Consider the following 14,837-nt stretch of genomic DNA (forward strand, 5'->3'; position numbering starts at 1 on the left):
TGCCAGATAAAACACATTTAAACTCATTATTTCAGGTAAATAGTAAACTTTTTAATGTAAGCATGTAATAGTGCATGGGATATGTTTATACTAAAATTTATTATTACACAAAATTATTATGCTATTATTCTACAATATTATCTTCTAAATACGAGTACTATATTATATTACTATATAAACATGCTATACACTGTATGCTAAATTATTGTACTATTATATTATTTGTATATTTAAAAATTATACTATGATTACACTAATTTTTTTCTAACATACCAAACTTCAGATAAAATATATATATAGTTTTAGTATAACTATGTGTCAAATATTGCATGGGACATATTTATACCAAAAACACTGACCTAAAATTAAAATTTACATTATATATTTTATTGCTTTATCTGGCAACCCTATCAAATGGAACATTGCAAACTGGAGGAAACTTCAGTAACTGACTTTACAGGTGGAAGAAAGTGTCTGCTGATGCACATCAGACTGTATTGGTGAGAAATAAATGTTCCCTATGCCTAGTTTCACTGAGATTAAGGGGTTTGAATAGGGGCTACAAAGCCTATGCTCTCCTGACTAATAGAGCACCAATGGAACATACACTTGGGAAGGGTGCGTGAGACCAAATAGTTGAGAACGTTAACTGGTAGTGTCGATGTTTTGATTTTACTTGGAAGCAGTGGGGACACAGTTAATATTTAGGGGACAGGGACTGACAGCACGAGAGCTGATTGCTTTTATTTCATGCTTGGTTGCTGTATTTGTATGTGTGTGTGCCAATAAATAAGATACAGCAAAGACAAGCACAGAAGAAGCAATAGGACAAGAGAGCAGGATGCAATCTCTCTCTCTCTCTCTCTCTCTCTCTCTCTCTCTCTCTCTCTCATGATTGGTGTGTGTCACAGAACTTGGTTGTTGGGTCAGGTAAAGCTAGAAACAAGATTTACCACCAGAAGTCCAAGAATTATATATTAGATTTTTTTTTTCCCCTCTGTGTAGCTTAGGACAGCTGCCAGGCTTGCTAACCATTATCATACATTCCTGCTTACTTGAAATGTTTTTTCCTGGTTAATATTTGTAAGGATCAATCCAATGAAATTTTTCCTTGATTTTTCTCTGAATCCAAAGCAACCAGGAATAGAGGATTAAAATCAGTCGTTTGATCTAGCTCATCTTCTTCTCCAAACCAATGGCCGGTCTACTCTTTATCCCTAAGTCTTGTGGCTGCGACCAAACAAATTCCAGATGTAACTGAGAGCTACTAGGAAAACGCAAATATGGCAGCAGGAAAAGAAGAAGTAGGAAAATATAAGGAGGGAAACATAAAAGGAAAGGGAGGAAAAGCAAGCCATACAGAGGACACAGGTATGAGTGTGCGGTGGGGGTGGGGATGGTAAGTCATAGGAAACATAAATAAATAACTGAAAAGAAGCAGGAAAAAGGAGAATTGTGTTTCATGTATAGTTCTTGTTCTCCTAATCACTCATTGGGCAATTTGTAATTCAGTAGAAAAGACTTGCTCAAATATGAAATGATTTCCATTCTCTTTCTGCAGCTTTTATGTGTAAAAGTTAGGCTTGTTAAGAAAGCAACCACACCTATTGGCCAATATTCTGCATCTCAACAAATGTTTTATATGCTAGAGTTTGGCTATTATCTTTTCTGTGTTCTTGCTGTTAGAAACATTGTGTAAAGAGCTTGCCTGGCAAACTGAGAGGCTGTCTTCCTCTTTGGGAAGTGGTTACAGAATGCAGAATTCGGTGCTGAGGATGGCGGAGAGGTTACCTGCTCTGGGTGACTTGTAGCTGGAACACTACTAGATGGCTACTTTGGAAGCCGACATAAGACATTTGAGAATGAATTTATAGAAGCCTGGTTTGTTTTCTGGTTTGATCTACTTTTGCTTTTTCCTTATGAAGCTTCCAAGGAATTTTTAAGAACCCCCCAGAATTATCCTTCATTAAATTTTTATGACTGGATTTCTTAAGAAAATTTCAATCCACAAACAGGCTTATCCAGCAACTATGGATGAAATGGGACCTGATATAAACTGCTCTCTGAAAGACCTTGGACTCAAAGAAACGGTAAGTGGTTTCTCGAAAATATCTAATAGTTTTTATTTTTGTTTTTGACTTGGTCATTTTGTGTCTTGACGTCATAGCTACTGAAACAGTTGGATTAAAAAAAATACCTCGGCAATAATGAAAAATGTGCATGTATATATAATATCTATCAAGGTATAGACAGTTCTATATTGTCTTCTTACTTTAATAATGGGATTTATAATAATGAGAGGTGGTTTTATTTTCCAATTGCTGTGGCAAGTAATTGAAGGATGAGGAATGGTTGACAAACTGCTTAGGACCTTGATGAAAATGAGAAGAACATTATTACCTACATTGTATTGATCAACATTGTAATGAAAATTGTCACCAACAATTCTTGAATGACTTTCTGAGTGGCATTTAGGATGAAGAAGGGTAGATTCTGTGCAAAATTTAAACTGGGTGGGACACTAATAAAAATAAAACTTAATAAGGTGTTGATATCTAAACAGAGCATGATTTACTGTTATTTGAAGATATTTTCTAAGATATACATAGGCAGTAACTTCAGAAATCATGAACTTGCTATTATCTCTGATTAGGTAGACAAGAGGTGTCAAAGTCGCCTATGACACCTTCAATTCCATGGCAGAAAGAGTCCACTCCGGAGAAAGAAACATACATTTCCTGTCACCTAAACAAAGCATTACCTGTCTCCCTGGACTAGCAGAGTAACATCCATGTGGGAGGCATGACTATTGCACAACTAGCCCTGACATACTTTTATATTTTGTCAAAATTTTAGTTCAAGTCTTTGAAAAACCACTTTTTAATTCCTGACTGGGAATGACATTTCAATTTCTTTTAAGGTAAGCCCATCAGATTGTTTGTTTATTTGTTTCAGACGTACATGAGAAGTTATACAGGATGTATTGTTTTATGTACTACTTCTTTACCTTTTTCTAGCCACACTTATCTCATAAATTAGTGTCAAATATGGTGGAGGCTATATAGCAAGTGTACTGAGGCAGTAGAGTGAAATGATTAGATCACAAACTACCTGGGTTTGAATCCTAACTCTGCCACATACTAGCAGTGCATACTTTGGCAGTGTACTATCCCTCTCTGTGCCTCTTCATTCCCTTCTTCTGTAAAATGAGTGATCGTGAATAAGGAGAATACCTATGTTCCAGGTTGGCATGAGATTAAATGAATATATATATATATATATATATATATATATATATATATATATATATATGATGACAGCAACATGTTCAGCACTAAATAAAGCCTTTTTAAAAAGTCCTTACTGTTTTTTGTCAGTGTGTTTTATTCTGGTAGAATCTGTTGCTAACCTGCTAACCATTAAACAATGTTTTCCTTAGGAAAACTGACATTCTGGGGCAGACTGAAAAGAGAGTTCATATTGAGAATTTCATTCTATAATTTAAATGGTCAAACGACAGAAGGCCACAGTTCTGGGAGCATGGACAGCCTTCCCAGCTTTCTTTGTGTTCCTGAAGAACTCAATATATAACCTATTTTATAATATTGGATAACAAACTTGTGAAATACATCCTTCTTTCAGAAAGACTAAAGAATGCTGTGATTGGCAGTGACCACGATGGTACAGAGAGATAGGAAGACTTTTTGTTGTTTCAGACAAGCTGAGAGGAACATCCGTTATAATGTTATACACAGAAAGCTCCACTTTTATAAGACAGTTTGCATGGTGATGGACCTCTTCAAATCATAGCTGAAATGCCTCCTTCTTTGAGGCACTGAGAGTTTGAATCCCCTTTGTAAAACCTAAATTAATAGCATACGAGTATTTACAGGGATATACAATATTTTAATATTTTATTGAAAGTATCTGCTCCATCACAATTGAGTAATCTTAGTACTGCATTTTTTTCCCCAAATTGAAATACCTTTGCTGTTTTTTATACTGGTTATGAAAGCAATACAGTATACGCAAAAAAAAATAAAAAAAATAAAAAAAATCATAGAGTATTAAGAAAATAAAATTACTTTTAGTCTCAATATCTAGAGATAATCATCAAATCCAGTATCATACTATACTTAATGTTTTATAGCTTCTTTCTTTTTCAATTAGCAAAGTATTATGGATATTATACTGTATCGGCACATACAAACATATGGTATCTTTTTTATTGGATATGTAGTATCTCGTATGAATAAATTATAATGTACATATAATTTATTTCTCATTTGAAAGGCTTTTTGTGTGGTGCCTCTTTGCTGCAATGATAAAAAATGTTACAAAAAATGCCCCTGTAGATACAACTTTATAGATGTGTCCAAATATTGCCTTAGCGTAAATTACCAGAAGTGAGATAGTAGTGTCAAAGGTAAAGCAGTTTCATAAAGTCTTTTGATTTGGCCTCAAAATTACCCGCCCAAAGGATTGTACCAGTTAACACACCTTCACCAGTATGTATAATTAGGGGTCAGGAAACTACAGCCATGGGCCAAATGCCACCCACTGCTTGTTCTATAAATAAAACTTTATTGGAATACAACCACACCCATTGGTATGGACCACAAAACTGGCCCTTTATAGAAAATATACGTCAACCACTGATAATTGGCCATCGTCTTGTCATGATAACCTATCATTCAACTTACCCACATAATGCGCACACACACACACACACACACACACACACACACACACACACACAAACACACAGTATTCCTCCCACATATTTCCTAATCTAAGAATATTCTCTTCAGTGGGATTTCTGGTAATTGGAGAACACTGTAAATCTTGTAAAAAAATTACAAAAATTTAGCCTAACCTCTTTGTTTTACAGATAAACAATTGATGTTCAAGGAGCACAACTGAGGTAAGTAATACCTTACAATTACTACTATATAATCAACTACGGTGTTTAGACTCTCAATTTAGTAATCTTTCTGCTGTATCCAAATGTTTCTAAGGAAAAGAGTTTAGGAAATAAAAACTATTCAAGGGAGTTTTTGGTTGTAGCTTATCTGCTAAAATCCCAAATTTGTAAGATTTTTCAAGAGAACATGGACTAACTAGATTTCACGAGTGAAATAAAACTTTAAAAATTGAAATGATTTAATAAATGTCTCCATGATCTTATTGCTCCCTACTTTCTGTGAGTTCCCTTTCTCCCCATTACTTAAATCTTTCTTTATGTGATATTAAGCTCTGGCGAAATAATACTGAATTGATAATCTTTTTCCTCCTCTCTTTTATAATCTGGTTGGAATACAAAGGTTACAGTGGAAAACACTATTTCCTTGGTTTTTCACCTCTTCCTTAGTATACTATGTTAAGGCAGCAATGGCAATTTGCCTGATAATTCTCTTAGCATTATAAAAAATAACATTACTTTTAAAAATATTCACTCTTTCCATAATGGTCATCACAATAAACTATTAAATATCATCAACAGGATGATGAGCAGTCATTTGACATCTTATAATAAAAGTTATTTTATATCGATCCAGTCCCTTTATTGTCCCAATAATTATGTATATTTTCTATTTTAAAAGAGTATTACTACCATTCTAGAAAATAGAGGAGTCTGAAAAAAATGCTGACTATTGGATCTTACAGTTTCTTTATAAATCAGATTAGAGAACACATCTTAAGTCAAGCATTGTAACATTTTCCATGACACGTCAGAAAATGACCTAAATGATTTTGGGTCCCTTTATTTATTTGGTAAATATAAATTGTCATAGCATGCGTGATTTTTTTTTTTTTCAAAACCTTTTTTTTTTTTTTTCCAAAAGACAATCTGAACTGTTCAAGGATTATGGTTTTGTTAGCCATTTTTTCTTGCTTCATATTTTTCTTTTCTGTTTTACTTCAAACTGAGTTCAGAAAATGTAAATCTTTACCCAGAAGTTGCAGCAGGATTTGGGTTTGTCTTTTGATAGGAACATTAACCCCTAATCCAGAACTTACAAGACATGTTTCCCAAAGTTCAAGGAGAAACATGGTCTCTAAGCTGTTTATTCCCCTCCCCCTACGTAGTAGGTGCTCTCCTCAGCCCACATCCAGGAAACCCTCCCTCTTTCAAAGAGGGGACACTGTCCAGAAGATTGTTTCGCACGTGGAGCATACTGAAGCTTGATCATTTCTCTTAAACTTAAAATCATTTAAAACTATTTGTATCACTTCTAAAATGCTTATGGACTATTAAAATTTACATTTACCAAGAAGGATGAACAGTATTTTACAGATTTCTTAAGAGAGTCTCTGATCTTTTCAGCAAAGATAAAGAAAAGAAGCTAGTCTTTGACATAAATGCCCCTGGGGGATGGTAAAATAAGAGGAAGGAAGAATTATTCAAACTTTGCAACTGTCAGCCAACCTAGAAATGGCTCCACACTTATTAGAGAGAACAGAGCAGTTAACAGGGTGAAAACTGTCACCTCTCTTGCCATTTAAAAATCGGGAATGTTAATTCTTGATTTTGGGCAAAGAATACCATCTACTTGTCAGAATAAGTGACAGGTAGTTGGGTACGAGGCTGCACTTCTGGGAAGAAAGCTGAGCTTGGAATATATTTGGGGGAGTTTTTCATATATAGATGGTACTGAAAGCCCTATTTTATATTCATCTGGTGCTTACCACTGTGAAATGTAGGTCCACCCACCTAAAGCAGTTACAGGTGACACAGAGAAAAAACTTAGTATGCACATTCATGTTCCTGGGAGCCATACAATGGTTATGGTTTTCTGCCTAGTTCTCTGAAATCATGTGCAAACAGGCCATTGAGTGAAGATTAGTTGCTACCATTTGCATGAGAATAACAATACAATTTGGCAGAGTAGAAAACACTGGTGAGACTTACAAAAGTGTGAAGAAATTGATCCCTATGTCAAATAGAGATGAGCCCAAAGATGTATCTCTACTCCTTCTCAAATAAATATTATGGGAGTAGATAAAAGGTTTGTGACACCAGCCATCAACCCAGACCCATGGCAATGTGTCAAAGGCATCACTCAGTGTACTGACAGGAGGAGGTAAATCTACACTGTCTGGGTACAATTCTGGGTCTCAGGTCTGCTAGCTAACTGAGGGAAGTAGTTTAATATCGCTGGCCTCAGTTTTCTCATCTGTAAAGTGGGGATTATAACTTTACCAATGCTGGAGAGTTATAATGGGGCTATATTGAGATCACGCATGTAAAGCCTTGATTCCAGAACTCAGCATAGATCCAGAGCACAGTACACATTAGCTAGTAGGATAACTTGTAGAAGCATTCTAGATACTACTCAATATGTTACAAACACAACAGAAAGATTATGTGAAACTATTGATTATTAAGGAACAAATGCTGTGCAGGGTACAGAGTCTTATGTAGTAGAGTCAAATGCAGTAAATTAACTGCCTAATCGAAAATTTCAATCAAGATAACACAGAACCAAATTAGAAAGAGGGAATTCTGTTATCATATATATCAGGGAATGTCCTCCTTCCAATTTGTCATGTGGGAAACACTTAATCCTGTCTCAATCACTTTGGCTTTAAGGAATATATAAGAAATAAAAATATCCCCTTTACAATGTTTTAGGACGTATAACCAATGGACAAAGAAAGATTAAGTGCATTTTAGTTGAAATGAAAACTAAAATTTAAAGATATTTAATAATTAATTTAAAGCACTCTAGATTTTTTTATTTTTTATTTATTTTTTTTACTTTTTCAGTTTTATATTTTTAATATTAGTTCCAGGTAGCTTTCTTTTTTTTTTTTTTTTTTTCCTTTTTCACTGAATGAAACACAGAAAAAGGACAGACTATTACTAAGATGCATTTAGGTGAGACATATGGAAGAATGTTGGAATGATAAGTGTTGCTAAATCTTGGACCAAACCTAAAGAGAAGAAGACAAACGTTTCCTCCCCTTACACTCTTCAAGGAATAATCAGTTACCTCTTGTGAATAATTCCAAAGTAAACTTAGAGAAAAGAGCTGCGATTCTCTGCTAAGGAATATAATTGAATATTTAAGGGTGAGCATTTTAATGACTTTGAACTTTGTGCTTGTAGGATACTCCCAATGTCTTCCCAGTCTTCAATACCTCTTGGAGAAAACAGAGCGACACTTCACCTCTTCAGAAAACAGTGAAAACCAACAATTAACTCAAAAGGACCTCCAAGGAACTAAAGACAAGGCAGAGAGTTCATGTATAAAAACTTAGGCACTTGATACCTAGATGACCAGATTCTATGTACTCTTATTTTACTCACAGTTAAAATGAGCTTGGTTATCTGATTTTCAAATCCTGAGCAGGTTGGATACAATAAATTAGAAGGGGTTAAAGAGGCCATAAAACTGGTAAATGAAATAGTGCAAATTCCAAATACACTTGAGGCTGGGGCTCCTTGTGTGGACTAAGATTACAAGGCCACAAAGTACCGTAGAGTTAGCACCGTATTCATACAGAATAAAGTCCAATAACCCTAAATTGCTACAAAAGTGTATTTGTATTTGGTAGATTCACCTTCAAAAAGCAAGAAAGGGCACAATCCAATTTAAGAAATAGTTTCATTACAAATAGCTACCTTTATTTTTTGAAACAATAGTATGTTTTGTTTCCAAAAGGGTAGGTCCTCGGCTTTGCTAACCCATATCCATCATAACTCATTTCCTGCAAATCCTAAATAACTATGGTATTGGCTGCCAAATGGAACTATCTGAATCAGAGGTCCAAACTTCAAATGTAATTTCTGTGATTACATCTCATTCCTCTGTTATGCAAATTCAAATTAGTGACCAGTGGGAAAGTGAGCATCAAAAATGAGAAAAATACTTTTTCCATCTTAACATCAATGTTAGAGGCAGTACTGCGATGATCTTAGATATTTTAGATATATTTTCTCATGTAATCTCAATAACCGTGAAATTGAACATTCTTCTTTTAGAGTTGAAAAAAATAACCTGGAAGGTCACAGAGGTCATGGAACTTGACTAAGAACACACAGCCAGATATGAATCCAGGTTGGCTGTACACTGTGCTCCTTCACAGACAAATGTGCCTTTACTGACCACAAGGTCAAAGTTGACCAAAGTGAACCAATTGCTACTTAGTATCTTCTCTTTATAACAGTCTGACTTATATAAAAGGAATACTGAAAAAAAAAAAATCCAAAGTCTGTAATTTTGAAACATAAATCTACCCATGGTACCGTTTTTCAGCACCAAATTCAAACTCACTGGCTTCCAAGGAACTCTTATTTAAATAAATTAAGAATATTTCTTTCAGAATTTTCTGCCAGGAAAAATTTTGGCCTCTCCTGAGGAACTTCCTCAGTTATAATAAGGATAACAATGTTCCTTATTTGTGTCTCTTTTTGTTTGGGTTACCAGGAAGCTTAGTGTTCAATAACAGTATATATTTCCTCCCACTTCCTGTCAATTCTCTGGTTTTCTATTTCTAGTTCAAGTTTATTATATTCATTGTAAAGTGTATGCTTTTGTAAGTCACCTCCAGTCTTTGTGGGAAATCCAGGGTACATAAATTGTACAGAGCGGACCATTTACAAATGTGTTTATGTACGTGACTGCAACATATATGCTCCAGTATTTGACTGATTTTCTATGCATCCACATTTGTTTTTATTCATGTTCCTCAAGTAAAACCCAATGTAAGTCGATAGTGCTTTCCTATGATACATGATAAACTACTCAAAAATGTGGATCGTGCATTACTTTTAGGCCCGAGCATATAGAGTGAGTTAACATGATGGGTACAGTCTATTTTCCTAAGTATGGAATTCTCTGCCCCCTGATTTCCAAATTTTATAAAAACTTGGGTATATGCACACATACAAACCAAACAGAAGGCTTGAAACACTTGCCCACACCATGTATTAATAATACTCAGCCATGATTCATATTGTGGAGATGAAATGGAAAATATTCAAACTCATATTATCAGAGGCAGAATTTGTTTTTAAGAGAGCTCCAGAGTGGTTCTTGTGAAGAGGGCACAGAAGTTTCTTGAAATAACTTTCACCAAGCAATTTAGTTTAAGGTATTTTGGTAACTTCTTAGGAGTTCAGGGTATTCACTAGCATATACTGACTTCAAATTGCTATTGCCAAGGGGGCAGATTTGGAAGCCAGAATGCCCTTCTATTAAAATACTTCTGATTTCCAAGTAAAATAAATTAGTATTTCACCTAGTAAAGAAAACTTGGGGCCAAAGTTAGGGCCCTGACAAACCATTTCAAATTCCACTTGAACTAATAAAAACCTACCAGTGGTCCATTTTGCCAATGTAAATATATTTTCAAATTGGGAAAAAGAGAAATTATTTGTGAAGGTTATAAGGGTAGCAATTCAGTGACGAATGCTCTAGAAGCTTCATCTTTGTACTAGAAAAACAGTCTTTTAGTCGCTGTCCCCCATATGTCAGTTTTATCTTCCTTACCTCTGTTCGCATTCTCCCTCAACAAAAGCTCTGGAAACACATATATCTTTTAAAAATTATTAATACAATAACCAACACAAATCTTTTTGGGAAAATTAATTTGGAAATTTGGGCAAGCCATCATTCCTTGTGTTTCCTAGAAAGGATGCACATATTACAGCTAATATGAAATAAGAATTATTATTTTTCTTTCCCTAGCCTTAGATACTGTTATGGGCTGCATGTTTTGGTCCCCCCAAAATTCATATGCCAAAGCCCTAACCCCCAATGGGATGGTACCAGGAAGGAGGGCGTTTTGGAGATAAAATTAAGTCTAGACGAGATCATAAAAATGGAGCCCCGATGGTGGGGCTTAGTGTACTTACAAGACAAAGAGAATAGAGCCTAGCTAGCTCTGTTCCCCCATGTAAATATGGATACAACCAAAAGATAGCCTTCTGCAAGCCAGGAAGAGGGTTCTCACCAAACTCCAAATTTGCTGGCACTCTGATCTTAGGCATCCCAGCCTCCATAAGTATGAGAAATAAATGTTTCTTGTTTAAGCCACACAGCCCAAGGCGCTTTTATTATTTTATTTTATATGATTATTATTATTTTGTTATAGCAGCTTGAAATAGCAAAGACAAATACTCTTACAAGAACTTAAAGGTTGTAAAAATATTAGTCCACTATCTTTAAAGTCATTTCAAATTGTACCTCTGAGGCACACTGACCAACACGTTTAAACGGTTCCAATCCTCATATTTCATGCTATCACCTGCATTCAGGAAGAAAGTGCTTTTGTCATCCTAAATGGTAAGAGAGACAGGCACAGAAAGTGACAGTTCATTTTCTCTCTCTTTCTATTTACAATTTAGGGTGGCATCCCAGTGAAATAATTAATTGACCTGCCCAGCAAACAAATAAATCACACATTCAATATGCTGCTTGAAATTTGCAGCTCATTTCAGCAGCTCGGCTGTGCAGCACAGCTAACATATGAGGCTGGTAAGCTCTTGTGACACGTCTCCAAGACTTCCTAAGCCCTTGCAAGGTTATGGTGGTGAAATATGACAGAGATGGTGGCACAGTTATGATAGCATGTGTTCCAAATGAGTAACTATCAGAACAGAACACACAACTACAACTGAATCAGTGCAACACGTGGTCAGACTATGACGAAGGGAAGGGAGCAATCTTAATAATCATTTGGTAATCTTGGAAGCATTTTGTTTTTGTTTCTTTGTTTGTTTTTGCAAGTCTGAAAAAAGTAAAATATGCCGATCTAGCATACAGCACTTCATTTCTGAAACACACACACACACACACACACACACACACACACACACACACACAACTTCTTTCACTTAAATGCCAAGCTTCCAGTTACTGAAATACCCTAAATGACTGCTTGGCTCCTGTTGTGTAATTAGTGGAGGAACATGCAGGCCCACCAAGAGATCTTGGCATTGCCTTTCTCAGATATTGTCTATGTGGGAAAGTAGTACAAATCAGAAAGAAATCTGAGACTGCCTACTACGCTAACTTTCAAGGGGTTCAGAGGCCATTCCTTCGGAGGACTACATATGTCTAGCTAATTCTATGAAGATTCTGTGAAGATGACAATTAAATAGAAATAAGGTTAGTGCATTTGAGAAACTATTAGAACAATTATTTGTTGCTCATTCTCAAACGTATGTAATCAAATGTTGCTGACACGTCAAGTCAATAGACTACAGGCACACCAGAAGTAGATCACTTTACTAGAAAGAGGGAAATAACTAATGGGATGCTTGGTTGAATTTTCAATAAGCCCATGAGATGAGTCATGTGGTCCAAACTCACCGTACTGAATACCTCTTGATCGGTTGCAATTCTACTGCTATTTATAGCAATTAAAAGAGAGCAATGGCATCAACCATTGATCTCATATTTAAATGCCTTATTAGACAGACATTTGTTTTATGTGTCTTACAAATTCTTTATTACTCGAGTGTCAAGAGAAAGCCTGTGAAAGGGACAGTGATATAGACTAGGTTTTGCCAAACTCCAGTTCTGAGGACTCCAGATTTGAGGAAACTCTGTTATCCTAATTCTTCACAGATCTCAGGAAAGTAGAAAAAGTTAATCAGGAGAATTGCTTATGGAAAGGGCAAAATAAAGTTACTAGAGATAACAATTCGCTGCTATTTAACAAAGGTCAAGGAATTTTAACAGTGGCTTGTCGTGAAAAATTACTGGAAACGATCTTATAATTCAGCACATGAGATTACAGAATGCTGCATTTACCATGTCACACAAATTGTCAAGATGAAAACAAATCACCTAATGACATTTGTACAATCTTTGTCTCTGTATCATGATATAGTCATCACCATCTCTAACACAGATACATCTTTGCTAGGTGAAGAGGATGTTTGTTATTGCTTTAATTCAGAATCGCTCTGAAAACCCCTAGGGAACGTTAGCACAATCATAGGAAGCCCTTTGTCTGACAATGGAATATCCTTAATAGAGAACTACTAGGTAAATGATCTTGTATGTTATGTGCTAAATTGCTTCATTACTTGTAGTCAGTTTCATTCACGGGAATAAAATATTTAGTTTGATATTTAGTTTGGTGGTTTGCATAACAGCAGCTGCCAACATATATCATAATGTTGACTGGATTTTTATTTTCTCAAATTGAGCTGGGCTTTCTTTCCTTCAAATACTTCCATTTAATAAATAATCCCTGTCATCAAAAAACTTCTAGTAATTAATATGTGTTACAGTTATAATTCCTCACCAAGTTTGCACGATGACAGACAATATAAGTGCATAATAACGTCAGCTGTGCTGCTGAAAGCTGTGGAAGCATACTTGAAGGTTGATGGACAATCAAGGCTTGTTGAAAGTGTAATTAATTTGTCACCATCTCGCAGATTTGAAATAAACTCTTCTAAATTTGCAGTGCTAAATATCTTCATGATCCAAGAGGTTAAACTAACTCCAACAAAATCTATACATCTAACATCGGCCATCTTAAATCTCTCAATGCTAACTGAAGGTACAGAGAATGTAGAAAAAAAATTGTCTCATGCTTAGCAGACAGGGATTGCCTCCACCTATGATAATATAAAAAAGATAAAATTTTTAGTTTTATTTCCCCATTAGAGAGTATAAATTTGTATGTAACTACAAAATAAGATATTTCTTAAAAGAGTGAGGTATACTTGTGTCCTTGTTTCACTCAACCAAAACAAAGGTGAGAGGAAAACCACTTCTTAGTTGCCTACTTTTAGAGGCACCGGTATCCAGCCAGCCTTGCCTTTGTGTTGGCAGAAACTTTAGATTTCTTGTTCAAGGATAACTGATGGAGTTTCAAGTTAGAATGTGCTCGGTGGGAAAGACTTGTGCAGGATGTTGCTTGAATGTGACTTTTGCTGCCAGACTGCTGAGAAGAAGGAAAACTATGTCTTTTGGAAACGTTCACTGCAACTACAGGTGGCAGGTGATAGATATTATGGGAGGATAGAACATAACAGAGTAGGATACATGGGGAAATGAACTCATGAACTTCTGAGGATATCAGCCTGGTGTCTTTTCTGAATTTGAGTCACACCATTTAATTATTCTTGCATGTACATTTCTGTCAATAACATGAACATGGAAATATAACACATTTAGGAGTGACTTAGGAATGACCCATAATGTTGATCACAAACACTTGGTAAATACTTGCTTATTGTTTTTTTCTTTTTTTCTTTCTTTTTTTTTTTTAATCGTAGAGTGTTTAATGCTTGGCAGAATGAATAGATTACGAACAGATCTTCTCAATCTCTATAGCAAGAACTGAGCAGAAGTATAAACTCCAAAAGTAGTATTTAACAGATAATAGTAGTTAAAAATAATGGCATTAAAGTGAAACTGGCATAAGTATATCTAATCTAACCATTTGGGCCCAAATGTTTCTGGTTTGCGAGGACTTCATGATTGACAACATAAAATGTTCAGAAATGCAAAATAAGAAAAAAGGCACCTGAGAGAAAGGTAATTATTAGAAGCCTTTGAGGTAGAAATTTTCAAAATAAAATCTAAATAAAAATCTCAAAAATCAGAAAGTAAACTTGTATAGGTTATCCATTGGCTTAATACACGCAAAAGAATGTTCGGAGCCATGCTTCCCTCCTTTTTGTCACTACACAAAGTGAAGACGAAAAGGCCATACACATGCATGTGCTTTTGCTTCCTGTTAGAGTGATTTTGATTTTCTTTGCAATATCAATTTTTTTTTTTATTGCTTAGAGAATCAGGTCTCACACTTATTTCTTAAGAGCTTAAAAATTTTTCTTAATCAAAAAGTTATGAAGAACTGTA

At 35.2% G+C, this 14,837-nt stretch overlaps 1 protein-coding gene and 1 long non-coding RNA gene across 16 annotated transcripts in view; one reads left to right on the plus strand and one right to left on the minus strand.

The window, feature by feature from the left end:
- RBMS3 (RNA binding motif single stranded interacting protein 3) overlaps window positions 1–14,837 on the minus strand; it is a 1,228,141-nt gene that overhangs the window by 398,679 nt on the left and 814,625 nt on the right. The gene's annotated exons all lie outside the window — the stretch shown is intronic.
- LOC141567188 (uncharacterized) lies at window positions 1,170–12,388 on the plus strand. The gene is made up of 4 exons (XR_012489630.2): window positions 1,170–1,371; window positions 2,016–2,090; window positions 4,892–4,924; window positions 8,114–12,388. It is a non-coding gene; the product is annotated as an uncharacterized LOC141567188 (long non-coding RNA).

Source organism: Rhinolophus sinicus, chromosome 5 (assembly GCF_057876585.1).
Source record: "Rhinolophus sinicus isolate RSI-liver-muscle chromosome 5, RSI-T2T, whole genome shotgun sequence".
NCBI classification, from domain to species: Eukaryota; Metazoa; Chordata; class Mammalia; order Chiroptera; family Rhinolophidae; genus Rhinolophus; species Rhinolophus sinicus.